This window comes from Lissotriton vulgaris, chromosome 5, assembly GCF_964263255.1.
Source record: "Lissotriton vulgaris chromosome 5, aLisVul1.2, whole genome shotgun sequence".
In the NCBI taxonomy this organism is placed as follows: domain Eukaryota; kingdom Metazoa; phylum Chordata; class Amphibia; order Caudata; family Salamandridae; genus Lissotriton; species Lissotriton vulgaris.
Window position 1 is genome coordinate 558,043,703 of NC_141693.1, and position 12,457 is coordinate 558,056,159.

A 12,457-nucleotide genomic window follows, 5' to 3' on the forward strand; every position below is an offset into this window, starting at 1 on the left:
TTGTTGTTTCTCATTACAGCCTCCCGTCCTGTTCCAGCCCCTTCCTGGTTTCTTATTTTCCCTCACCTGATTACTTTATGCTCAGTGTGATTTGAATTCTGAGCATAGGGCAGTCTGGAGGTGGACCCCATATAGCATCACCTGATCCTGAGAATACGTGGCCGTGACAGTGTGCGTGCGCAAATGCTTTACACACAGGATAAGCCTGTCTGCTCATGCCAAGCTACCAAGGGGGTGAGCAGGGGTTATCTTGGCATGTGACTCTCTTGCCCTGACTTGAATGGTGGTTTCTGCCTGGCTTTGGCGTAAGCCTTAGCCAACCAGAAATCCCAGTTCTAACATGCTTTATTCGATTATATCACATAATAATCACAAAAGCACAATGAAAATCTCATAAAAATAATCACAGCAGGCTTGTTATCAATCACTGTTAAGAGGAGATCGTTTCAGTAATTTGTATCGTAGTTTATAGTAAAATTGATGTCCTACATTTAAAAACAATAAAACAGATGTAATTATTAGTTAATATTCCAGTCATTGTAAAACCAGGAAAGTGGGACAACGTTACCTTAGACTGACTTTCCTTAAAAGAGGCAGAATCCATCTCTTTCTTTCCAACAGATAAAATTTACAAAAAAATAATACATGGATGGTCGACTAGTTCGATAGGTCATCACATGGGAATTTGCACTGATCCCTGAACCAATCATTCTGTCCTGGAAATGAAATTGGTCTATAGATAGTTCCCTTGGTCTATAGATAGTTCCCTTGGTCTATAGATAGTTCCCTGAGATGTATATCAATCAAACAATTCTCAAAATCGACATTATAACCGACCTCGGATGTTGTCAGGATAATTTCTGCAAAATTATCCTGACAACATCCAAGGACCTCTGGATCTGAACCTTATGATCTTTAAACGGAACACATTACATGCCATACACTTAAGCCCGGAAGAAGTCTTGTTGGAGACGAAACACGTTGGCTAGGAGGCTATGATATGTGGAATGTAAAGAAATTCGACCTGTGAAAAATAAAGAAGAAAATTTCATTAAGAAATATATACCCTGGAATTGGACATTGTTCTTTGTGCACTATTGTTGCTGTGAATTGATATGCCACGCTAATACTTATTTATGTAGTGCTGAAATGAATTGCTATGAATGTTGTTATAGGACTTGTTCCTATTTTTGGGGGCGTATAGAGGGGAGTACTCCCTGGTTTCGTGCGCTAGAATTAACAACTAGACACAATTCATTTGTTGTGTGCGGATGTAATCAGCCTCCACCCTCAGGTTTTGTTGCTTATAGATTCTAATCAAGATGGAATAGGACCTATCTTGATACATGCATTGATAACTTGGGTTAGGATGGGGCCCCACAATTCTATGTTGAATTTACAAAGGCCCACTGGGATGCCATCGGGTCCTGGTGCCTTCTCCCTACTGCTTAGTGAAATGGCGGATATCACTTCATCTAGATTGAATCTTAGATTAGAGGAATTAGTTAATGGCTCTAGGCCTAAGCTTAGTACAGGGTTTCCTTTGTTAGGGGAAGCAGAGTGGGTTTTATCGAATACTTTTGAATAATCCTCCACCCACTCTGCCTCGCTAATGGCTATCTCTATAAAAGCCCTATCTCCACTCACCAGGAATGGTGAATTAGCTACCTTCCAGAAGGCAGAACTATCTTTAAGTTCTGAGACTGAATGCAAAGCACACCACGCCTAGTTTTTTAACTCCTTCTTCCTTTCTTTTAGGGTGCGACTATATTCTCTTCGTACCCCTGCAATCTCTGGGCATTTTTTTTATTGTTTTATGTAGGGATTTTTTTTATTTCGAGTGGGCTTTAGTGCATTTTGAATTGAACCACCCACACTTATGACCTGGATTTCTATTACAGTTTATTGATAAAGCCTTTTAAATGTGCCCTGCGATAGCTGAGAAGCCCTCTGAGACATCTTTGTTATTTACAGTTTCATTTAAGCATATCATAATCTCCTGATTACAGATTTTGATGATCTTATTTGTAAAACTTTCAGGGACCAATTTATCCCAACGTAGGGCAAACCCGTTTTGACTAGACAGGGTGATATTTTTAACAATATGAGATGGATGATCCCTCGCACAGCTAGCCTTGTCTTTTACTATTCAAGCCAGGCTCAGAGCAAAATGATCGCTTAAGGCGAACTTGTGGGTACGAAAATCTGCCACTCTGGAAGCATGCCAATTGGTCACTAAAATAAAATCAATTGAACGTGGTTTAAGGGGAACCAGAGAAGAGCATAAATCATTAGCAAAGTCTAGATCTAATTCAAACAATGGGTGTGAGCAAAATGGGTAAAATAGGAATTTTTTATCCAATCCAATACCACAAGGACCCCCTTCCACATGATTACATAGCATATAGTTTAAATCCCCGCACCAGACAATAATCAAATACTTTGAAGCAGAGGCCTAAATATTCTGTAAATTATACCTTACTAACCTTAAAACACTTTCTATCTGGTCATGGGGAATGTTATTATAAAGATTCACTAATGCGGTGCATAATAATTTATCGGTGTCAAATAACAAAAACTTTCCTATATCCAATAAACCTTCTGTATTACCTCGGTCCTCTGAAACCCAAATATGAGTTCTCTGTACAGGGAACAAAATGACCTAATCAAGCAAGTAAAGGGGTGGTCTTCAGTCAATTAGCCGGTGATGATGTAGAAGTTCACATTTTGTTCTTCATTTGAAATTTTTCAATGGGAAAACAGAAATGTTCTAGAAGGAATTTCAGCTTCTTTCCTTCTAAGGGGAAGACAAAGCTGAATTTTTTTTGGTGAGCTCTGGTCCTCTAAACCCCTCAAATGGTGGCAAAACACTTCCAGTGCTGCCAGACGCCAAGTGCTGATAATCTTCTGCAAGTTGGATACAATGATCATTAGAATCTTATCCTATTTTAGGATAGACTCCTCTTACCACAATTTATGATTTCCTCTATGTAAAGTGTAGCTGTTTTCTTTGATGGTTTCCACTCCACACGCACTGTCATTCTATGGATTTGTTATGTCACTGCCTCAATTTAAGACAACTCTCAGCTGTGTTTTGTTGTACTATGTGGTAAACCTTCCAGCTTCCAAGAACCCTCAGCAAAGAAGGTAGTTGGGGTACAGGATTGTTAGAGGTCTCTGCTGGTTTCAAATTTTTACCTCTGGCATGGTTGGTATTATTGTAGCATTTTCAAAATATGTAAAATGTAAAAATATTGTGAAAAAATATTCTTGATAAGTATTGTTTTTAATGATGCATAGAATCTTAATGATTAATTTATGATGTTGCACTTGAAACAAATTACCTAGGTCACTTAGGAGTGTAAATAATGCTATGAAAAGTTATCCCACATTTCGGTGCAATACACCAACATTTTAAAATAGATGTAGTTTCTCGTGTTCTACTCAACTTGCTGCTGCCATTGCTCCTCCCAATCAGTGTATAACTGCAAAGTCATCTCTCCCCGGCAATACAGCTGGATTGGAGAAACCGAAGTGTGCATATGTGGTTGGCCAGCCAACAACAGCCGGCCAAACACACATGCACACTTAGAAGTACACCAACCATTCCTGTTCCCACTCCCACTCCCATGGCACTGACACTCCCAACACAAGCTGGCTGAGCCAGCAGCTGAAAAACAAAACAATGATAAAATATTGTTTCATATTTCAGCTGCTGGCTCTGAGCCAGTGGGGCACCGCTCCTCCGCCATTGCAGAGAAGCCTCCCCTTGAACCCTAACGTTGATCATTCCATGCTGAATTTGCAGAACCTCTTAAAAGATTTTGTGATTTGTCTAGAAAACCTTTGGGATTCTGTTTTTTGTGGGATGTTTATTTCACTATTCTCTGGGTCATTTTACATTTTACTCTAATACTCTGTTCATTTTGCTTAAGACTTGCTATTGGGGTGCTGTCAGTACTCTTTATGAGTTTGACACTTAAACTTTTTTTACTTAGGTTCTACCTAACTTCAGATTATTAGGTTTATGAATTTCCATCCCTCTGTACTTCTGTAATTGGGCCTTCATCGCATTTCATGCACTTTTCTCTGTCCCACATTTTGAAAATTCTGCAATAAATTCACTATTTGTCCTATTTTTGCTCTACAGCTCAGTTCTTTAAGTTTTCAAGAGTTTAATTTATTTACCTCTGCTAAGTTGTGTGTTCCTGATGAGTAGTTAAGTCTCCAACCACTAGATCAACTGGATACACCAGAGCTGAATTATTTTGGTAAAATGAGGGTGATCACAAACTGGGGTTGTGGATATTATTGGGGTTCCGCTCCCATAGTATCACTTTTTGTTGTTGTCTCCAGAATGTTTTTATGTTCATTGAACCATTTTCACAGAGCCACTAGAGTATCCCTTGCTGTTGCTGTACTAAGGGAAGCCTCAAATGTGAGGCCAATTTCCTTTTGGAAATATGCCCAGTTCTTTGTGAACATGCACAGAAGCAAGTGTGGGGACTACTTTTAGTGCTTGGACGGCATAGCAGGTTCCAGTAACAGGAAAACAACCCAACATTTCACTCAAGTATTTGTAAATAACATACATGGGATTTTGAAGAAGGAAAAGTCATAGAAAAAACAAACAATTTAGTGCAGGTTTTTGAGGGGCCTGAATATTCTAGGAGGATACAGTACGCCCTCAATTTCTTACCTTCACAGCTGGTTGCGCAATTTCTTGTGTTGCCTATTTTTTTGGTACATATATTTATAACATCAGTTCTCCTTTTCCCTGAATCTAGCTCCAGGTATTTGCTGTGTCTCTTTAATATATGAGATGCAAACCTCAAAAATGTCCTTACAACCATATTTAGCAGGTTTAATCAGAAGTACTGTGTTCCGTTCATAATGCTGATTCATGTTCTAAGTAATGAGCTCTGAAAAGGCCAAAGTACCAGCATGGAGCAGTTTATTTGATGAAAGATTTTAATATTGGTGCTTGCAAAATTTCCAAACAGTAATTATAAATAAAGTTTCACATTTTAAATATATGGTTAGTCAGGAAAGCACTGGTCTGAATATCGCAAGTGGTATAGCATTCTAGCATGTTTCATGCGATTCCTGAACACACACTTTATAGGGTGTTGCGCACAGTTGGTGGGGTATGTTGGATCTGGGTCTGGGCATATCACTTCTTGCATCCACCCTGATGGGATGGCTTCTGCTGGTCCTGGCAAGGTTCGGGCGGGCAAGGGTTGCAGGGTTTCACTGGAAAGGAGTGGTATGTGGTTAATACATATCAAATCTTATTAAATGTTCAATTTGCATAGCCTTTGTTATAAACAGTGAGCCTAGCACTCCTGTTGTGTGAGTTAATTCAGAACCCTTACAGTTTCACCTAGTTATTGTTACAAAATATATTAAACAATTATTTTTAAGAAATCATTGTACTGGTAGTGCCCCAGTTGGCAAAATTCTATTTGCATGGAGCGCTGAAAATCCATACCTCATAACTGATAGATGATTAAACAAACATAAGTGCTTTCGCATGAACCTAAGCATGTACTTATTCACATTATTACTTTGTTTCATATTGCATATCATGACAAATAGACCTCCATGTGGAAAAGGTATAATTAAAAAATCTATTTTATTATAATTTACATTTAGAAAACTGCAGCACAAGTTGATTATGTGAAATAGGTGATTAACAGTTTATCAACATGACAGTTGTGGTGCATCTTCCATACCTGGCTCAGGGCACTTTGGGGCCTGGTCCTGGCACTGCTGAACTACCCGGTCCTGGCACTGTTGAACTGGTGTACAGGCTGAAATTAATAGTAAGAACAATTTATAAAATGAGTTGAAAATCAAATAGGTCATCTCTGTAATTTTCTCAAAAAAGTTAAAGGCTGATGAATCTTTCAGCATTAATGGACTTCATTACATGGTCCCCTTTACCAGGGGCATTGGCAACCACAGGGACAGAGTTATGGGAGCATTTAAAGCAATAGTCTGAGGTTCTTCAGAGGAATATAACAAATTGGGTTCTATTCTCATAGTAATTCCCCTTTTTCTCCGGAGCATCACCCAGGGATGTGTGCATCTTTCAGCAGTTGCACTCTCAGGATGATACTAAGCAGATCATTGCGTTCTCCTGGAACGCTTAATGCCAGTGGAGACATTAACTTTTATTGGTTGCCCCCTCGGAATTAGGGAGAGATCTTAAAGAGACTATGAAATATAAAACACAGTAATTTAGGGTATTAAATTGATGACTTCACAGAGCAAGAAACTGACTGGAAAAGCCAAACCTTACCCAATTGATATTTTGCCACCCAGTAGAGAACACAAGGTAGTACCTGCATTGATGATACACAACGCAGAAGCCAAACCTGATATCCTAGAGCTTTGTAATTCACAAGTAATATATTAAGAAAAGGCAATGTTATGATGAATTATACAAATGTAAATTGTTGTTAAATGTAAAGGAAAGAAGACCAGTACATCATTTGTACACTCTGAAAGAGGGATGTATTCTACTGGTTAAAATTGTTGGATTCCTGGATGATTATGGATATCTATAGCTCAATACGATGTTGGGGCTCCATTTAGTCTTTCCGTTTACACAGGAAGGAAGATAGATTTCTTACACTGTGCGTACTTAAGTATTGGATAGAAGGTAAATAATATGACACATCAGTGTTTAAAACATAAATAATAAACTCGCTTCGGGCGATTGGTCTTGAAAAGCAGAAAATGAATGTTTAGCAGACCACTATTCTATGGCCACCTGTCTGTCACTGCAATGCCCCTGGGAGTGTTCCCAAAGGGTTGATGGTAGAATTTTCAGCAACATTTCCCAACTGATACTGCAGATCCCTGTCAGTTTGGGGGCCCTATTGTGACACTCAAAAGACCCCCACAAATGTTTTCAAACTCATTGTAAAATGCATATACAGTTAACAATTTCAAACACTTTTTCTAATCAAATGTATCAGTCTAGATAAAGCAAATTTAAAGTTCCAAAATGTTTACCTACATTCTGAATATAGATGCTCATTTTGTCATCCAACTTGCAGTTCCTATGATTGGTGTAACACAATATATGGTTCATAGTCTATCCCTGTTTTAACTCAGTACATAATACATCGTCTAAAAGGTTGTGTTTGCTCTCACCCAATGCCTAATTCCCATACATTATTGCGTCTCATTGCTGATTTATCCTACGTCCCTCCCTCTGGTAGACCCCTCCCTCGATGTACCAATATTACTCAGAGAATAAACGCCCTTTTAGTACTCCAGCGCCCAGCTCTACAAGTCTCATCACACAGTCCTTTATGTACAGCTTCATCTGCAGTTGTAAATGTTGATCTTTCTGCTATATCACTACATTCCGAGGTGCATCAGCAGAGAAACACCTACACAGTCTTTCAGTGCATCAGCATATTTCATGCAATGCCTGCCTACATCACTGATGCGGTGTCATTGAAGAACATTGCTAATAGCTAATTAGTGCGGCAAAACATAGGTATTGTGTAGCACTCTCCTCTGAATCAAATATATATAATTAGGAAGGTGCTGTTGCCTGGCATCACTTACGTTCCTGGCAGGGTTCTGGCTGGCACGGCTCCGGGCACTGGGGCTTTTGCTGGTGCTGCTGGTGGTGTCCTCCGCCCTTGGCAGACATGGTTCTTTCAGGCTGTGTGGGGCACGATCTGCTCTCAAAGGAAAACTGGAGAAGCAATGCTATGATCTGTGCTTGCTCTATCTCAAGAAGGTGATTATATACCCCAAGCAGAGCCCCACCCATGAGCGGTGGGCAGTATACATCATGAAACTGACTCAATCGTTATGTGGAAAGACGAATAATGAGCAGGGAATACATGAGACATATTTAAATGATGGTATCCTTTCCGTCATGCAGGGCATTTCCCTGTGTTGCATTCCATGCCACACCTTGAAAATAAAAACTTAAAACGTGCTGCACGGTTTAGGATTAGGAAATTATATATTGTCACATATATTCTGCATGAGGGTGTGCAATCAGTGATGAGATTATATCCAAAATATTTCCTTTCCTGGTTGACTTGACCCAAACTCCAGTTCTTTGGTGATGAGCAATAAGGTTCTTTAAGTGGACAACCTGCCCATGGATTTAGTTTTGTTACAGAAATTTAGAATTTCTAAGAAATCCCTGTGGGACAGAAAACCAGGTGTATGTGAAGTTCTAAAGATATGTGACTTGCATATTCCTTATATATTTTCCAAAGGCATCTGAACTTGGTGCCGTGCGAATCTAGTGAAGTATTAAAAAGAGAGATAGGCAGCCTTAGCACTCTTTGACAACATGACACCACTGCCGCCACCATGAGGGTCAGTGAGTGTCCAGCTCTGCTCTATCCCCAATCCTCACAGCCCTTTTAGCGTGCTGTCCTTCCACTCTGCATGTCTGCTGCAGCCTTTCTCCCCGTATCGTGATCCTGTGGGAAGGATGTGGACCTTCATTGAGAGATGCCACAGGAAGTTTTGTTGTGGATACCCTGCCTACTGGACATCCTACAGCAGGAAACCCTTCTTAGCAGCAGCAGATTCACTTGACCTTTATTGAATGCCAGGCAGATCGAGGATACCTCATGCACTTTTGCCAGTACTATAGGTACTGACTTTATCTGCTATTACTGAAAGTCCATGTTTCCTTTTCTTAACTACCACTAATAGTGATAGCAATTCCAGAATAAAAAGCATTAAAATCAGCAACTTTGCTCAAAGACTCTTAACAAAGTGCCCGCTGGAATCTTGAGGTACAGACTGACAGGCAGAGCACTATTCTACTAACAATTGCTTTTTAATACAGGCTTATAGCCCCACGAGAAGAGGGCTATACTGGTCATCAAAGGCCTGCTCCATCAGGTCAAAGGACTTTAGGAAGGGAGTTAGACTTTAATGCCAGTATAGCCCAGCTACGGAGGGCTATAAGGCTATTAAAACATTCCGCCACTAGATTGCAGAATGTTCTAACAAATAAAACAAAGGTCTTACGGAGTCCAAGGGGGGTGAAATTCCCTCGGGCTCTGTGAGGCCTTGTTCACAGCAACAGCTGTGAAGGACAACATTGGAATATTGGAGCTCCAGGTTTCTACCAGCCATTAGAAGCCTGTAGCACGCCATTGCTTTCAATAGAGCTCCCAACAGTCCAATGTTCAAACTATTATTATGAACCTCTCTGCATTTTGTCTCACACTTGCTGGTGGTGGTGTCCTCCACCCTTAGCAGACATGCTTCTCTGGGCATGGCATGATCGGCTCTTGTGAAACACAGGGATATTCTCTGGTCTGTGCTCCCTATATTCCAATGGTGGATTTTGGTGCCTGGCCAGACAACCTCCCTGAGAGCATGGTGCAATAATCAGCAAGAACCAGAGCCAAAGTGAAAGGATGAGCAAGGAGCATAGAATAAATGACACATACATACAATAGAAGTTATAAAACGCACAGTTGCTGCCGAAGACCCGTCCCAGTGCTAGTGTCTTTAAAGTAAAACAAGCAGTTGATCGAACCCAGAACGGGAGGCCTGAATATCAAACAGATAGGTCTTCAGAAGTTTACAGAAAACGTATTCGGTGAGGGCTAAGTGAAGAGTCGAAGTCAAAGAGTTCCAGAGTTTGTCAGTTAAGAAGTAAAAGGAGCGACCAACTTTTCTTGACTTGCTGACCCTAGGTTCACATAGAAGTTTTTGTCCATTGGAGAATTGTGATCTCTCCTGATCGTAGGGATGCAATGACAGAGGAGTGGGAGGAATCTTCAGAATCAGCCGATCTGCAGCATTTTGAATAATCTGCATGTGGTGAAGGAGATACGATGGTAGACCTAGGTAGATGCTATTTGCATAATCAAGTTTTGAGGTTTTTTTTTTTTTCTTTTTTTTTTTTTGTCCTCATCTTGCGATTATCCTTATGCATGTGGAGTACCAGGATTCTGCCTCGTTGTTTTTAACCGACACTGCCCCTTGTTCTCTCTTAGTTGGGGAGTTTTGACCATTTTCCATTTGAGGAGATTCCTTTGCTCGTCACATATCACAATGCCTCTGGCTTAAGTTGGATCGGGAGGGAGCTAGCCAGCTTGGCTACTCGGCAAGCATTTTGAATAATCTGCATGTGGTGAAGGAGATACGATGGTAGACCTAGGTAGATGCTATTTGCATAATCAAGTTTTGAGGTTACCAGGGCATGAATTATGGATTCATGGTTTTCCTCAGGAATCAAGTGGGTCATTTTCCTGACTGATTTCCAGCATGAGGAAGCAGCTGTCTGAGACAGCTCTAACATGAGGTTCACAAGATAGATTGGAATCAAATTTGACCCCGAGATTTCTTACCACAGGTGAAAGGGGGGAGGAGAGGAATCTCAGAAGGTGACCAATTGACTGGGTCATTGTAAGTGCCAAAAAAAAGTATTTCTGTTTTGTCAGAGTTTAATTTGAGGCAGCTGACATTCATCCATTTGGTGAGAGCCTTCAGACATTCCTTGAATGCAGTTGATACTCCCATACTCTTCTACTGGATTGAGAACATCAACTGCATGTCATTGGCATATGAGATGACCCTTACACCATATACCTCCATGAAATTAGCCAGAGAGACCAAATGGATATTAAAAAGAGCCAGATTCAGGGTAGGTCCCTGTATTTAGGCCTGGGCGGTGAACTTCGCTCCATTCATGGAGTTTGCAGAGTTTTATGCACACCACACTCCATGGAGCTCACAGAGTGCAGAAAACTCAGTTTCGCAATGTGCATGGGAGTTATTTCCCCGCTTGCGATCATGAACGGTAAGATAACAATCGCGAACAGTAAGTTCTACCCAATTTCTACCCAAGCAGCAGGAATAACAGCACAAACTGCAGTTCGTACAGCACTCTGACACTCGCAGAAGTCTTTTTGTAACTTCGCAGAGTTTCGCGTAGCAAAACTCTGCAAACTACCCCCAGGCCTGTCTGTAATACCTCTTGTTTAAATGGTTTGGCAGAGGATGTAAAAGGGGGGAAAAGACCGTCGAGATAGGACACATATTTTGGCAATGCTGTTCTTCCTTCGTTCAGGCAGGGCCATTCCATGTATATCATTCCATACCACACCTTAAAAATAAAACTACTTAAGCAAGGCACACAGTTTGCAAATAGGAAATTGTATATTGTGACATATGTTGCAAATGATTTCTGTATTAATGTAATAATGAGGGAAGTAGAACAATGGGTGTGATTATATCCTAAATATTTCCTGGGTGACATGACTCGAACTACAGTTTTATGGTGAGTAGCTATCGGATTCTCACAGTGGACAACTTGGCCATGGATTATGAGGTGTCCCAATCTGTGCCTGAAACTGGAACTGAATATGCTAAATATGTTTTGCACCGAGTTCACTTCTCTCACCATATTCCATGGGCATCTTATTTCTCTTACGTGTGGCACTCCTACAGGAAAGATAGACAGGGTGAATATGATGGCAAATTGTAGAATAATTGTCTGATAAAAATGTGTCTGTCTTCATTGCTAAAACGTACCTTTATGTGCAACCAAGATTGCATCCTGATCTCTTATTTCTAAGTAATTGTCGAAAAAGAAACCTGAATGAGAGAAAAATGTTCTATAACACTAAAAAGTTGAGTTTTTATACTAAAGATGTATCATTTTTAAAGGAAAGCCACAGGCTAAGCACTATTGTAATAACAATTGCTTTTTAATTATTATCAAGAGCCTGTCTGCATTTTGTCACACAGATTTGTTTTTGCGTGTTGGAATAAAGCAAAGCCTAAATAGGGATCTTAAACTTTGTGATTGCACTAAGACCATTCATTGCTCAGACATTCTCTTTGTTTAGACTTGTATTTCAATGTGTAACCTGCATTTAGTTCTCTATTTCTATATCATTTTTACCATTCTTCTGTAGAGGAATGGGAGTCTAATTTCTTTGACCAATTAAATCTTTGAAGAGCTAACTGAATGTCCGGAGGAAGGCCAATTTGAGCTAGTGATATGTGTTTATAAAGGCAATAATCTGGGGTGAAATATTAAAAGTGGAAATGCTGGCGGAACATATCCAGGTCCTAATTATTACAGTAGCTGTCTTAAACTGGAAAACAAAACGGGGCAATTTGCAGTGCAAAGGTGATGGTCCCAATGGGAAGAGCCAATGACAAACCGCCACTGGCCAAAAGTGGTCTCAGGAACTGAGTACAGCATTGATTTTTAACCTGGGGAGGTCCTCATGCAACATTCTTTGGGTATCTCCAAAAGGGCCCTACTTAAGTGATTTACCTGAGCAGGCGTTGTGTAGTGTCTGAAAGAACAAGTAAGAGTGAACTACTCCAGAAAGGCAGGTGCAATAACAATCACTGAGTCCTTGTCCCTAATGCTAGTGGGAATGAAGTTGCCAGCTAATAAACCTTAGATGGCAGACAAACAGAACTCATC

General features: G+C 40.3%; 1 long non-coding RNA gene across 1 annotated transcript; it reads right to left on the minus strand.

Annotated features, from left to right (window-relative positions):
• Nucleotides 1-4,969: 4,969 nt before the first annotated feature.
• LOC147711254 (uncharacterized) lies at nt 4,970-7,731 on the minus strand. The gene is made up of 3 exons (XR_015295682.1): nt 7,588-7,731; nt 5,736-5,813; nt 4,970-5,253 (listed from the first exon to the last, which is right to left on the minus strand). It is a non-coding gene; the product is annotated as an uncharacterized LOC147711254 (long non-coding RNA).
• Nucleotides 7,732-12,457: the final 4,726 nt, after the last annotated feature.